At 37.9% G+C, this 17,053-nt stretch overlaps 1 long non-coding RNA gene across 1 annotated transcript; it reads left to right on the forward strand.

Moving 5' to 3' along the window:
• The first annotated feature begins 14,857 nt into the window (after nucleotides 1-14,857).
• LOC141910225 (uncharacterized) lies at nucleotides 14,858-15,684 on the forward strand. The gene is made up of 3 exons (XR_012619874.1): nucleotides 14,858-15,025; nucleotides 15,112-15,255; nucleotides 15,353-15,684. It is a non-coding gene; the product is annotated as an uncharacterized LOC141910225 (long non-coding RNA).
• Nucleotides 15,685-17,053: the final 1,369 nt, after the last annotated feature.

Genomic DNA, 17,053 nt, shown 5'->3' on the forward strand with positions numbered 1-17,053 from the left:
AAGAGTCCAGCTACAAATCAACGAGTCATCTAAAAACTACCGATGAGATCATCCCACAGAAGAGTCCAGCTAGAAATCAACATAGTCATCTAATGACAACTAAGAAGATTCCAACAGATATTGAACCCAGCAATCTCGAAAGGTAAGTTGATTTACATTGACATCATTATGATTAATGCTTTATGAAATATTCTGTGACTACGAAATCTTCTTCTACCCTTCTCAGCTAAATGTCATCTATAACGGAAGAGTCCAGCTAGAAATCAACGAGTCACCTAAAAACTACCCATGAGATCATCCTCCAAAAGAGTCCAGCTAGAAATCAACGAGTCATCTAAAACAACTAAGAAGATTCCAGCAGATATTGACCCAGAAATCTTGAAAGGTAAGTTGATATACATTGAAATCATTGTGATTAATGCTTTACGAAATATTCTGTGACTACGATATCTTCTTTTACTTTCCTCAGTTAATATCATCTATAATGCAAGAGCCCAGCTAAGAATCAACAAGTCACCTAAAAACTACCCATGAAAAGAGTCCAGCTACAAATCAACGAGTCATCTAAAAACTACCGATGAGATCATCCCACAGAAGAGTCCAGCTACAAATCAACATAGTTATCTAATGACAACTAAGAAGATTCCAGCAGATATTGACCCAGAAATCTCGAAAGGTAAGTTGATATACATCGAAATCATAATGATTAATGCTTTATGAAATATTCTGTGATTACGATATCATCTATTACCCATCTCAGCTAAATGTCATCTATAACGCAGGAGCCCAGCTAGAAATCAATGAGAGCCGCCTAAAATCTACCGATGAGATTAGCCCACAGAAGAGTCCAGCTAGAAATCAACGAGTCATCTAAGATCTACCAATGAGATCATCCAGCAAAAGAGTCCAGCTAGAAATCAACAAGTCATCTAAAAACAACTAAGAAGATTCCAGCAGATATTGAACCCAGCAATCTCGAAAGGTAAGTTGATATACATTGAAATCATTGTGATTAATGCTTTACGAAATATTCTGTGACTACGATATCTTCTTTTAACCATCTCAGCTAAATGTCATCTATAACGCAAGAGCCCAGCTAGAAATCAAAGAGTCACCTAAAAACTACCGATGAGATCTTCCCCCAAGAAGTCCAGCTAGAAATCAACGTGTCATCAAAAATCTACCAATGAGATCATCCCATAGAAGAGTCCAGCTAGAAATCAACGAGTCACCTAAAATCTACCAAGGAGATCATCCCCCAAAAGAGTCCATCTAGAAATCAACGAGTCATCTTAAATCTACCAATGAGATCATCCCCCAAAAGAGTCCAGCTAGAAATCAACGAGTCACCTAAAAACTACCAATGAGATCATCCTAGAGAAGAGTCCAGCTAACGAATTAACGGGTCATCTAAAATATACCGATGAGATCATCCCACAGAAGAGTCCAGCTAGAAATCAACGAGTCACCTAAAATCTACCAATGAGATCATACCACAGAAGAGTCCGGCTAGAAATCAAAGAATCACCTAAAAACTACCAATGAGATCATCCCAGAGAAGAGCCCAGCTAAAGAATTAACGGGTCATCTAAAATATACCGATGAGATCATCCCACAGAAGAGTCCAGCTAAAAAACAAACGAGTCATCTAAAATCTACCAATGAGATCATCCCACAGAAGAGTCCAGCTAGAAATCAGCAAGTCACCTAAAATCTACCAATGCGATCATCCCACAGAAGAGTCCAGCTAGAAATCAACGAGTCATCTAAAAACTACCAATGAGATCATCCCAGAGAAGAGTCCAGCTAAAGAATTAACGGGTCATCTAAAATATACCGATGAGATCATCCCACAGAAGAGTCCAGCTAAAAAACTAACGAGTCATCTAAAATCTACCAATGAGATCATCCCACAGAAGAGTCCAGCTAGAAATCAGCAAGTCACCTAAAATCTACCAATGAGGTCATCCCATAGAAGGGTCCAGCTAAAGAATCAACGAGTCATCTAAAAACTACCAATGAGATCATCCCACAGAAGAGTCCAGCTAAAAAATCAACGAGTCATCTAAAATCTACCAATGAGATCATCCCACAGAAGAATCCAGCTAGAAATCAACGAGTCATCTAAAATCTACCAATGAGATCATCCCACAGAAGAATCCAGCTAGAAATCAACGAGTCACCTAAAAACTACCAATGAGATCATCCCAGAGAAGAGTCCAGCTAGAAATCAACGAGTCACCTAAAAACTACCAATGAGATCATCCCAGAGAAGAGTCCAGCTAAAGAATTAACGGGTCATCTAAAATATACCGATGAGATCATCCCACAGAAGAGTCCAGCTAAAAAACTAACGAGTCATCTAAAATCTACCAATGAGATCATCCCACAGAAGAGTCCAGCTAGAAATCAGCAAGTCACCTAAAATCTACCAATGAGGTCATCCCATAGAAGAGTCCAGCTAAAGAATCAACGAGTCATCTAAAAACTACCAATGAGATCATCCCACAGAAGAGTCCAGCTAAAAAATCAACGAGTCATCTAAAATCTACCAATGAGATCATCCCACAGAAGAATCCAGCTAGAAATCAACGAGTCATCTAAAATCTACCAATGAGATCGTCCCACAGAAGAGTCCAGCTAGAAGTCAACGAGTCATCTAAAGTCTTGCAATGAGATCATCCCCCAAAAGAGTCCAGCTAAAAATCAACGAGTCACCTAAAACCTACCAATGAGATCACCCAACAAAAGAGTCCAGCTAGAAATCAACGAGTCACCTAAAAACTACCGATGAGATCATCTCCCAAAAGAGTCCAGCTAGAAATCAACTAGTCACCTATAATCCACTGATGACATCATCCCCCAAAATCAACGAGTCACCTAAAAACTACCAATGAGATCATCCCACAGAAGAGTCGTCCCACAGAAGAGTCCAGCTAGAAATCAACGAGTCATCTAAAATCTACCAATGAGATCATCCAGCAAGAGTCCAGCTAGAAATCAGCGAGTCATCTAAAAACAACTAAGAAGATTCCGGCAGATATTTAACCCAGCAATCTCGAAAGGTAAGTTGATATACATTGAAATCATTGTGATTAATGCTTTATGAAATATTCTGTGACTACGATATCTTCTTTTACCCTTCTCAGCTAATGTCATCTATAACGCAAGAGCCCAGCTAAGAATCAACAAGTCACCTAAAAACTACCGATGAGATCATCCCACAAAAGTGTCCAGCTAGAAATCAACGAGTCACCTAAAAACTACCGATGAGATCATCCCCCAAAAGAGTCCAGCTAAAAATGAACAAGTCATCTAAAATCTACCAATGAGATCATCCCACAGAAGAGTCCAGCTACAAATCAACGAGTCATCTAAAAACTACCGATGAGATCATCCCACAGAAGAGTCCAGCTAGAAATCAACATAGTCATCTAATGACAACTAAGAAGATTCCAACAGATATTGAACCCAGCAATCTCGAAAGGTAAGTTGATTTACATTGACATCATTATGATTAATGCTTTATGAAATATTCTGTGACTACGAAATCTTCTTCTACCCTTCTCAGCTAAATGTCATCTATAACGGATGAGTCCAGCTAGAAATCAACGAGTCACCTAAAAACTACCCATGAGATCATCCTCCAAAAGAGTCCAGCTAGAAATCAACGAGTCATCTAAAACAACTAAGAAGATTCCAGCAGATATTGACCCAGAAATCTTGAAAGGTAAGTTGATATACATTGAAATCATTGTGATTAATGCTTTACGAAATATTCTGTGACTACGATATCTTCTTTTACTTTCCTCAGTTAATATCATCTATAATGCAAGAGCCCAGCTAAGAATCAACAAGTCACCTAAAAACTACCCATGAAAAGAGTCCAGCTACAAATCAACGAGTCATCTAAAAACTACCGATGAGATCATCCCACAAAAGAGTCCAGCTACAAATCAACATAGTTATCTAATGACAACTAAGAAGATTCCAGCAGATATTGGCCCAGAAATCTCGAAAGGTAAGTTGATATACATCGAAATCATAATGATTAATGCTTTATGAAATATTCTGTGATTACGATATCATCTATTACCCATCTCAGCTAAATGTCATCTATAACGCAGGAGCCCAGCTAGAAATCAATGAGAGCCGCCTAAAATCTACCGATGAGATTAGCCCACAGAAGAGTCCAGCTAGAAATCAACGAGTCATCTAAGATCTACCAATGAGATCATCCAGCAAAAGAGTCCAGCTAGAAATCAACAAGTCATCTAAAAACAACTAAGAAGATTCCAGCAGATATTGAACCCAGCAATCTCGAAAGGTAAGTTGATATATATTGAAATCATTGTGATTAATGCTTTACGAAATATTCTGTGACTACGATATCTTCTTTTAACCATCTCAGCTAAATGTCATCTATAACGCAAGAGCCCAGCTAGAAATCAAAGAGTCACCTAAAAACTACCGATGAGATCTTCCCCCAAGAAGTCCAGCTAGAAATCAACGTGTCATCAAAAATCTACCAATGAGATCATCCCATAGAAGAGTCCAGCTAGAAATCAACGAGTCACCTAAAATCTACCAAGGAGATCATCCCCCAAAAGAGTCCATCTAGAAATCAACGAGTCATCTTAAATCTACCAATGAGATCATCCCCCAAAAGAGTCCAGCTAGAAATCAACGAGTCACCTAAAAACTACCAATGAGATCATCCCCCAAAAGAGTCCAGCTAGAAATCAACGAGTCACCTAAAATCTACCAATGAGATCATCCCACAGAAGAGTCCAGCTAGAAATCAACAAGTCGCCTAAAAACTACCAATGAGATCATCCTAGAGAAGAGTCCAGCTAACGAATTAACGGGTCATCTAAAATATACCGATGAGATCATCCCACAGAAGAGTCCAGCTAGAAATCAACGAGTCACCTAAAAACTACCAATGAGATCATCCCAGAGAAGAGTCCAGCTAGAAATCAACAAGTCACCTAAAATCTACCAATGCGATCATCCCACAGAAGAGTCCAGCTAGAAATCAACGAGTCACCTAAAAACTACCAATGAGATCATCCCAGAGAAGAGTCCAGCTAAAGAATTAACGGGTCATCTAAAATATACTGATGAGATCATCCCACAGAAGAGTCCAGCTAAAAAACTTACGAGTCATCTAAAATCTACCAATGAGATCATCCCACAGAAGAGTCCAGCTAGAAATCAGCAAGTCACCTAAAATCTACCAATGAGGTCATCCCATAGAAGAGTCCAGCTAAAGAATCAACGAGTCATCTAAAAACTACCAATGAGATCATCCCACAGAAGAGTCCAGCTAAAAAATCAACGAGTCATCTAAAATCTACCAATGAGATCATCCCACAGAAGAATCCAGCTAGAAATCAACGAGTCATCTAAAATCTACCAATGAGATCATCCCACAGAAGAATCCAGCTAGAAATCAACGAGTCACCTAAAAACTACCAATGAGATCATCCCAGAGAAGAGTCCAGCTAGAAATCAACGAGTCACCTAAAAACTACCAATGAGATCATCCCAGAGAAGAGTCCAGCTAAAGAATTAACGGGTCATCTAAAATATACCGATGAGATCATCCCACAGAAGAGTCCAGCTAAAAAACTAACGAGTCATCTAAAATCTACCAATGAGATCATCCCACAGAAGAGTCCAGCTAGAAATCAGCAAGTCACCTAAAATCTACCAATGAGGTCATCCCATAGAAGAGTCCAGCTAAAGAATCAACGAGTCATCTAAAAACTACCAATGAGATCATCCCACAGAAGAGTCCAGCTAAAAAATCAACGAGTCATCTAAAATCTACCAATGAGATCATCCCACAGAAGAATCCAGCTAGAAATCAACGAGTCATCTAAAATCTACCAATGAGATCGTCCCACAGAAGAGTCCAGCTAGAAGTCAACGAGTCATCTAAAGTCTTGCAATGAGATCATCCCCCAAAAGAGTCCAGCTAAAAATCAACGAGTCACCTAAAACCTACCAATGAGATCACCCAACAAAAGAGTCCAGCTAGAAATCAACGAGTCACCTAAAAACTACCGATGAGATCATCTCCCAAAAGAGTCCAGCTAGAAATCAACTAGTCACCTATAATCCACTGATGACATCATCCCCCAAAATCAACCAGTCACCTAAAAACTACCAATGAGATCATCCCACAGAAGAGTCGTCCCACAGAAGAGTCCAGCTAGAAATCAACGAGTCATCTAAAATCTACCAATGAGATCATCCAGCAAGAGTCCAGCTAGAAATCAGCGAGTCATCTAAAAACAACTAAGAAGATTCCGGCAGATATTTAACCCAGCAATCTCGAAAGGTAAGTTGATATACATTGAAATCATTGTGATTAATGCTTTATGAAATATTCTGTGACTACGATATCTTCTTTTACCCTTCTCAGCTAATGTCATCTATAACGCAAGAGCCCAGCTAAGAATCAACAAGTCACCTAAAAACTACCGATGAGATCATCCCACAAAAGAGTCCAGCTAGAAATCAACGAGTCACCTAAAAACTACCGATGAGATCATCCCCCAAAAGAGTCCAGCTAAAAATGAACGAGTCATCTAAAATCTACCAATGAGATCATCCCACAGAAGAGTCCAGCTACAAATCAACGAGTCATCTAAAAACTACCGATGAGATCATCCCACAGAAGAGTCCAGCTAGAAATCAACATAGTCATCTAATGACAACTAAGAAGATTCCAACAGATATTGAACCCAGCAATCTCGAAAGGTAAGTTGATTTACATTGACATCATTATGATTAATGCTTTATGAAATATTCTGTGACTACGAAATCTTCTTCTACCCTTCTCAGCTAAATGTCATCTATAACGGATGAGTCCAGCTAGAAATCAACGAGTCACCTAAAAACTACCCATGAGATCATCCTCCAAAAGAGTCCAGCTAGAAATCAACGAGTCATCTAAAACAACTAAGAAGATTCCAGCAGATATTGACCCAGAAATCTTGAAAGGTAAGTTGATATACATTGAAATCATTGTGATTAATGCTTTACGAAATATTCTGTGACTACGATATCTTCTTTTACTTTCCTCAGTTAATATCATCTATAATGCAAGAGCCCAGCTAAGAATCAACAAGTCACCTAAAAACTACCCATGAAAAGAGTCCAGCTACAAATCAACGAGTCATCTAAAAACTACCGATGAGATCATCCCACAGAAGAGTCCAGCTACAAATCAACATAGTTATCTAATGACAACTAAGAAGATTCCAGCAGATATTGACCCAGAAATCTCGAAAGGTAAGTTGATTTACATCGAAATCATAATGATTAATGCTTTATGAAATATTCTGTGATTACGATATCATCTATTACCCATCTCAGCTAAATGTCATCTATAACGCAGGAGCCCAGCTAGAAATCAATGAGAGCCGCCTAAAATCTACCGATGAGATTAGCCCACAGAAGAGTCCAGCTAGAAATCAACGAGTCATCTAAGATCTACCAATGAGATCATCCAGCAAAAGAGTCCAGCTAGAAATCAACAAGTCATCTAAAAACAACTAAGAAGATTCCAGCAGATATTGAACCCAGCAATCTCGAAAGGTAAGTTGATATACATTGAAATCATTGTGATTAATGCTTTACGAAATATTCTGTGACTACGATATCTTCTTTTAACCATCTCAGCTAAATGTCATCTATAACGCAAGAGCCCAGCTAGAAATCAAAGAGTCACCTAAAAACTACCGATGAGATCTTCCCCCAAGAAGTCCAGCTAGAAATCAACGTGTCATCAAAAATCTACCAATGAGATCATCCCATAGAAGAGTCCAGCTAGAAATCAACGAGTCACCTAAAATCTACCAAGGAGATCATCCCCCAAAAGAGTCCATCTAGAAATCAACGAGTCATCTTAAATCTACCAATGAGATCATCCCCCAAAAGAGTCCAGCTAGAAATCAACGAGTCACCTAAAAACTACCAATGAGATCATCCTAGAGAAGAGTCCAGCTAACGAATTAACGGGTCATCTAAAATATACCGATGAGATCATCCCACAGAAGAGTCCAGCTAGAAATCAACGAGTCATCTAAAATCTACCAATGAGATCATCCCACAGAAGAGTCCAGCTAGAAATCAGCAAGTCACCTAAAATCTACCAATGAGGTCATCCCATAGAAGAGTCCAGCTAAAGAATCAACGAGTCATCTAAAAACTACCAATGAGATCATCCCACAGAAGAGTCCAGCTAAAAAATCAACGAGTCATCTAAAATCTACCAATGAGATCATCCCACAGAAGAATCCAGCTAGAAATCAACGATTCATCTAAAATCTACCAATGAGATCGTCCCACAGAAGAGTCCAGCTAGAAGTCAATGAGTCATCTAAAGTCTTGCAATGAGATCATCCCCCAAAAGAGTCCAGCTAAAAATCAACGAGTCACCTAAAACCTACCAATGAGATCACCCAACAAATGAGTCCAGCTAGAAATCAACGAGTCACCTAAAAACTACCGATGAGATCATCTCCCAAAAGAGTCCAGCTAGAAATCAACTAGTCACCTATAATCCACTGATGACATCATCCCCCAAAATCAACGAGTCACCTAAAAACTACCAATGAGATCATCCCACAGAAGAGTCGTCCCACAGAAGAGTCATCTAAAATCTACCAATGAGATCATCCAGCAAGAGTCCAGCTAGAAATCAGCGAGTCATCTAAAAACAACTAAGAAGATTCCGGCAGATATTGAACCTAGCAATCTCGAAAGGTAAGTTGATATACATTGAAATCATTGTGATTAATGCTTTATGAAATATTCTGTGACTACGATATCTCCTTTTACCCTTCTCAGCTAATGTCATCTATAACGCAAGAGCCCAGCTAAGAATCAACAAGTCACCTAAAAACTACCAATGAGATCATCCCACAAAAGAGTCCAGCTAGAAATCAACGTGTCGTCTAAAATCTATTAATGATATCATCCCACAGAAGAGTCCAGCTTGAAAATCAACGAGTCACCTAAAAACTACCGATGAGATCATCCCCCAAAAGAGTCCAGCTAAAAATGAACGAGTCATCTAAAATCTACCAATGAGATCATCCCACAGAAGAATCCAGCTAGAAATCAACGAGTCATCTAAAATCTACCAATGAGATCGTCCCACAGAAGAGTCCAGCTAGAAGTCAACGAGTCATCTAAAGTCTTGCAATGAGATCATCCCCCAAAAGAGTCCAGCTAAAAATCAACGAGTCACCTAAAACCTACCAATGAGATCACCCAACAAAAGAGTCCAGCTAGAAATCAACGAGTCACCTAAAAACTACCGATGAGATCATCTCCCAAAAGAGTCCAGCTAGAAATCAACTAGTCACCTATAATCCACTGATGACATCATCCCCCAAAATCAACGAGTCACCTAAAAACTACCAATGAGATCATCCCACAGAAGAGTCGTCCCACAGAAGAGTCCAGCTAGAAATCAACGAGTCATCTAAAATCTACCAATGAGATCATCCAGCAAGAGTCCAGCTAGAAATCAGCGAGTCATCTAAAAACAACTAAGAAGATTCCGGCAGATATTGAACCTAGCAATCTCGAAAGGTAAGTTGATATACATTGAAATCATTGTGATTAATGCTTTATGAAATATTCTGTGACTACGATATCTTCTTTTACCCTTCTCAGCTAATGTCATCTATAACGCAAGAGCCCAGCTAAGAATCAACAAGTCACCTAAAAACTACCAATGAGATCATCCCACAAAAGAGTCCAGCTAGAAATCAACGTGTCGTCTAAAATCTATTAATGATATCATCCCACAGAAGAGTTTAGCTGGAAAATCAACGAGTCACCTAAAAACTACCAACGAGATCATCCCCCAAAAGAGTCCAGCTAAAAATGAACGAGTCATCTAAAATCTACCAATGAGATCATCCCACAGAAGAGTCCAGCTACAAATCAACGAGTCATCTAAAAACTACCGATGAGATCATCCCACAGAAGAGTCCAGCTAGAAATCAACATAGTCATCTAATGACAACTAAGAAGATTCCAACAGATATTGAACCCTGCAATCTCGAAAGGTAAGTTGATTTACATTGACATCATTATGATTAATGCTTTATGAAATATTCTGTGACTACGAAATCTTCTTCTACCCTTCTCAGCTAAATGTCATCTATAACGGATGAGTCCAGCTAGAAATCAACGAGTCACCTAAAAACTACCCATGAGATCATCCTCCAAAAGAGTCCAGCTAGAAATCAACGAGTTATCTAAAACAACTAAGAAGATTCCAGCAGTTATTGACCCAGAAATCTTGAAAGGTAAGTTGATATTCATCGAAATCATAATGATTAATGCTTTATGAAAAATTCTGTGATTACGATATCATCTATTACCCATCTCCGCTAAATGTCATCTATAACGCAGGAGCCCAGCTAGAAATCAACGAGAGCTGCCTAAAATCTACCAATGAGATCAGCCCACAGAAGAGTCCAGCTAGAAATCAGCGAGTCATCTAAAAACAACTAAGAAGATTCCAGCAGATATTGAACCCAGCAATCTCGAAAGGTAAGTTGATATACATTGAAATCATTGTGATTAATGCTTTACAAAATATTCTGTGACTACGATATCTTCTTTTACTTTTCTCAGTTAATATCATCTATAACGCAAGAGCCCAGCTAAGAATCAACAAGTCACCTAAAAACTACCCATGAGATCATCCCACAAAAGAGTCCAGCTACAAATCAACGAGTCATCTAAAAACTACCGATGAGATCATCCCACAGAAGAGTCGAGCTACAAATCAACATAGTCATCGAATGACAACTAAGAAGATTCCAGCAGATATTGACCCAGCAATCGCGAAAGGTAAGTTGATATACATTGAAATCATATTGATTAATGCTTTATGAAATATTCTGTGATTACGATATCATCTATTACCCATCTCAGCTAAATGTCAACTATAACGCAGGAGCCCAGCTAGAAATCAATGAGAGCCACCTAAAATCTACCGATGAGATCAGCCCACAGAAGAGTCCAGCTAGAAATCAACGAGTCTTCTAAGATCTACCAATGAGATCATCCAGCAAAAGAGTCCAGCTAGAAATCAACGAGTCATCTAAAAACAACTAAGAAGATTCCAGCAGATATTGAACCCAGCAATCTCGAAAGGTAAGTTGATATACATTGAAATCATTGTGATAAATGCTTTATGAAATATTCTGTGACTACGATATCTTCTTTTAACCATCTCAGCTAAATGTCATCTATAACGCAAGAGCCCAGCTAGAAATCAACGAGTCACCTAAAAACTACCGATGAGATCTTCCCCCAAGAAGTCCAGCTAGAAATCAACGTGTCATCTAAAATCTACCAATGAGATCATCCCACAGAAGAGTCCAGCTAGAAATCAACGAGTCACCTAAAATCTACCAAGGAGATCATCCCCCAAAAGAGTCCAGCTTGAAATCAATGAGTCATCTAAAATCTACCAATGAGATCATCCCACAGAAGAGTCCAGCTACAAATCAACAAGTCATCTAAAAACTACCGATGAGATCATCCCACAGAAGAGTCCAGCTAGAAATCAACATAGTCATCTAATGACAACTAAGAAGATTCCAGCAGATATTGAACCCAGCAATCTCGAAAGGTAAGTTGATTTACATTGAAATCATTATGATTAATGCTTTATGAAATATTCTGTGACTACAATATCTTCTTCTACCCTTCTCAGCTAAATGTCATCTATAACGCAAGAGCCCAGCTAGAAATAAACGAGTCACCTAAAAACTACCGATGAGATCATCCTCCAAAAGAGTCCAGCTAGAAATCAACGAGTCATCTAAAATCCACCGATGAGATCATCCCCCAAAAGAGTCCAGCTAGAAATCAACGAGTTACCTAAGAACTACCAATGAGATCATCCCCCTGAAGAGTCTAGCTAGAAATCAACATAGTCATCCAAAAACAACTAAGAAGATTCCAGCAGATATTGACCCAGAAATCTCGAAAGGTAGGTTGATATACATTGAAATCATTGTGATTAATGCTTTATGAAATATTCTGTGACTACGACATCTTCTTTTACACTTCTCAGCTAAATGTCATCTATAACGCAAGAGCCCAGCTACCTAAAAACAACTAAGAAGATTCCAGCAGATATTGAACCCAGCAATCTCAAAAGGTAAGTTGATTACATTGAAATCATAATAATTAATGCTTTATAAAATATGCTGTGACTACGATATCTTCTTTTACCCATCTCAGCTAAATGTCATCTATAACGCAAGAGCCCAGCTAGAAATCAACGAGTCACCTAAAAACTACCGATGAGATCTTCCCCCAAGAAGTCCAGCTAGAAATCAACGTGTCATCTAAAATCTACCAATGAGATCATCCCACAGAAGAGTCCAGCTAGAAATCAACGAGTCACCTAAAATCTACCAAGGAGATCATCCCCCAAAAGAGTCCTGCTTGAAATCAATGAGTCATCTAAAATCTACCAATGAGATCATCCCACAGAAGAGTCCTGCTACAAATCAACAAGTCATCTAAAAACTACCGATGAGATCATCCCACAGAAGAGTCCAGCTAGAAATCAACATAGTCATCTAATGACAACTAAGAAGATTCCAGCAGAAATTGAACCCAGCAATCTCGAAAGGTAAGTTGATTTACATTGAAATCATTATGATTAATGCTTTATGAAATATTCTGTGACTACAATATTTTCTTTTACCCTTCTCAGCTAAATGTCATCTATAACGCAAGAGCCCAGCTAGAAATAAACGAGTCACCTAAAAACTACCGATGAGATCATCCTCCAAAAGAGTCCAGCTAGAAATCAACGAGTCATCTAAAATCCACCGATGAGATCATCCCCCAAAAGAGTCCAGCTAGAAATCAACGAGTCACCTAAAAACTACCAATGAGATCATCCCCCTGAAGAGTCTAGCTAGAAATCAACATAGTCATCCAAAAACAACTAAGAAGATTCCAGCAGATATTGACCCAGAAATCTCGAAAGGTATGTTGATATACATTGAAATCATTGTGATTAATGCTTTATGAAATATTCTGTGACTACGACATCTTCTTTTACCCTTCTCAGCTAAATGCCATCTATAACGCAAGAGCCCAGCTACCTAAAAACAACTAAGAAGATTCCAGCAGATATTGAACCCAGCAATCTCAAAAGGTAAGTTGATTACATTGAAATCATAATAATTAATGCTTTATAAAATATGCTGTGACTACGATATCTTCTTTTACCCATCTCAGCTAAATGTCATCTATAACGCAAGAGCCCAGCTAGAAATCAATGAGTCACCTAAAGACTACTGATAAGATCATCCCCCAAAAGAGTCCAGCTAGAAATCAACAAGTCATCCAAAATCTACCAACGAGATCATCCCCCAAAAGAGTCCACCTAGAAATCAACGAGTCATCTCAAAATAATCTACCAATGAGATCATCCCCCAAAAGACTCCAGCTAGAAATCAACGAGTCACCTAAAAACTACCAATGAGATCATCCCACAGAAGTGTCCAGCTAGAAATCAACGAGTCATCTTAAAACAACTAAGAAGCTTCCAGCAGATATTGAACCCAGCAATCTCGAAAGGTAAGTTGATATACATTGAAATCATATTGATTAATGCTTTATGAAATATTCTGTGACTACGATATCTTCTATTACCCATCTCAGTTAAATGTCATCTATAACTCAAGAGCCCAGCTAGAAATCAACAAGTCACCTAAAATTTCCCGATAAGATCATCCCCCAAAAGAGTCCAGCTAGAAATCAACGAGTCATCTAAAATTTACCAATGAGATCAGCCCACAGAAGAGTCCAGCTAGAAATTAACGAGTCATCTAAAAACAACTAAGAAGATGCAAGCAGATATTGAACCCAGCAATCTCGAAAGGTAAGTTGATATACATTGAAATCATTATGATTACCGTAATGCTTTATGAAATATTCTGTGACTACAATATCTTCTTTTAACCCATCTCAGCTAAATGTCATCTATAACGCAAGAGCCCAGCTAGAAATCAACGAGTCGCCTAAAATCTACCAATGAGATCATCCCCCAAAAGAGTCCAGCTAGAAATCAACGAATCATCTAAAATCTACCAATGAGATCATCCTACAGAAGAGTTCAGCTAGAAATCAACGAGTCATCTCAAAATAATCTACCAATGAGATCATCCCCCAAAAGAGTCCAGCTAGAAATCAACGAGTCACCTAAAAACTACCGATGAGATCATCCCCCAAAAGAGTCCAGCTTGAATTTAACTCATCAGCCTACTTGAAGATCCGGTCGATATTGAACCCAGTAATCTTGAAAGGTAAGCTGATTTTTATGGAAATTATTGTTATTAATTCTTATTGAAATATTGTGTGATTACAGGATATCTTCTTTTACTACTTTCAGCTGAATACCAACTATATGAATGAGCCCAGCTGGAGATCAACGTGTCATCTATTATGGCAATTATTATGATTCATTTTTAAATGAAATATTTTCTATTTACAGGTTATCTTCCTTTACTCATTTCAGCTAAAGCTTATCTATAAGAAAGAGCTCAGCTTGAGATCAACTAGTCACCTAGAATATACTGATGAGAACAGCCCACCTCGAATTGAACTCAATCTACTTGTCCTGACCAATACTGAATGTCATCTATGAGAAAGACCCCATCTTGGCATCCAAGAGTCATCATAAACTACCGACAAGAACAGCCCACATACGAATCCAACTTGAGACAAGAACAGCCCACAGACGAATCCAACTTGAGACAAGAACAGCCCACAGACGAATCCAACTTGCGACAAGAACTGCCCACAGACGAATCCAACTTGTGACAAGAACAGCCCACAGACGAATCCAACATGGGACAAGATCAGCCCACAGAAGAATCCAACTTGAATTTAACCCACTAACCAAGCACTGAAAAGATCCAACTCGATATTAAACCCAGCAAACCTTTAAAAGGTAAATTGATATACATGGAAATGGTTATGATTAATGCTATATGAAGAATCGTGTGATAACAGGATATCTTCTTTTATTGGTTTCAGCTAAATCACATCTATAATGAAAAAACCCAGCTTGAGATCAACGTTTCATCTAATACCTACCACATAGAACGGCCCGCAGATGAATCAAACTCATTAACCAATTTGAAATATCCTAACAGATACTGAACCCAGTAATCTTGAAAGGTAAACTGATATACATGGAAATGGTTTTGCTGCTATACTAATTACTGCTATATCAAGAATTGTGTGATAACAGGATATCTTCTTTTATTCATTTCAGCCAAGTCTTATCTATGAGAATTAACCTAGCTTGAGATGAGAGTAATTAGTGCAAGGGCAACAGGGACAATGCGTATCTTATAAACACTTATTCAGGAGCAGCAACGACAATGCGTACCGGTATCTTATAAACACTTATTCAGGAGCAGCAATGACTATGCGTATCTAATAAACATTTATTCAGGAGCAGCAGAGACAGTGTGTATCTTATAAACACTTATCAGGAGCAGCACAGACAATGTGTATCTTATAAACACTTATTCGGATTATCCTATAAAACCTGGATTAAGGAACAACAGAGACAAAAGTAAATCTCATAAACGCTAATTTAGGAGCAGCAACAGGAGACTTCATAAAATAGTAAAGTATTGATTATTTTTACATATCGCCCTTTCCAAACTTGGGTTTACAAGATTTATTCATGGCAGTCTATTTGGAGAGGCGGATTAGATTTGAGAAAATAAGCTTTTTCAAGTTAAATATGAAAATTGAAGTTAGATAATTAGGGTTCTGTAGTCTTAGAAGGAACAATTTATGCTTGAATATTTCAATTAAATGACATCCTCCTAATTCTTTATATTAATTAGGCAAACTGTTTTCGATTTGTAAACAGATGAGTCATGTCCTTTGTTATGTGACAGAAAGTTCCTTCTTGGAGTCTCATAAAATCTAAGCTCCATTAATTCATGGTATTGATCGCGTTCAGCATCTCAGTTCAACTCGTAGGTCATTTGAAATACACTTAAACTGAGATATAATATCAACAGGATAGTTCAGATAATCTTCATCGTTAAACATAGCTTTGCATGATTTGTAATAATGTTATAGTTCATTGGTGTTTATTCGATTAATCTTAGAAATAGTGATTCATTTTATATTTCCTGAGAGTGAAAATGATTTGCATAGCCTAAATGCTCAAAAGGGAGAGCGTAGTCAGTTAAACGGCTTCACCTTTAATTTGGTACGTAATTAGTTCGGACTCCTGAACTCGCCCGGCAAGTTTATGGGCTTTGAATGAGGATGTTTTAAAAATGAAGCCTTGACCAAAAAGTGAAGGGCCAGAGGCCTTCAGCACAAACTGGCTACGCCCTCGAATAGCATCACGTAGTTAAGAAAAACATAGACTATAATGTTAGGCAGTGTTCTGTGTACAAATAATAATACCAAACTGTTGGTATGTATTTTTTGATGGCATTAACTTTTTTCGATGTGCCATAAAAGCGATTTCATTAATGAATCTAATATCTCGGATTTTTACATAGTTTTATCATTGAGCTTCCATGTAGATTATCATAGCTAGGTATATGAAAACTTATATAAGAGACGTTTAGCTAGGATTAATGTAATATAAATAATAAAAGATAATGGCCAGCAATAATTTTGAACGTTTTAATTTTGTTTATAGCTGTTTTGACTTCTTTCATTATCATCCATATCATAAGGTTGAGTGGCTTTCAATGATCACTTAACTTCAAATCAGGGTGTTTTATAACAAACGATTATTTAGGTGCAGCAGTGAATTTGTAGCACTTCTTTAAAGTGAGCCCATAATTTCGCCAGTAAATTCCTGATGATGTAGATAATAATAAATAGTACAAAATAAACAGTTTAAGATAATAAATTAAAAAATACAAATTACACAAAATAAATAATAAGAAAATACAAATAATAAAAAAATAGGCCTACAAATTACACAAAATAT

This window comes from Tubulanus polymorphus, chromosome 8, assembly GCF_964204645.1.
Source record: "Tubulanus polymorphus chromosome 8, tnTubPoly1.2, whole genome shotgun sequence".
Lineage (NCBI taxonomy): Eukaryota > Metazoa > Nemertea > Palaeonemertea > Tubulaniformes > Tubulanidae > Tubulanus > Tubulanus polymorphus.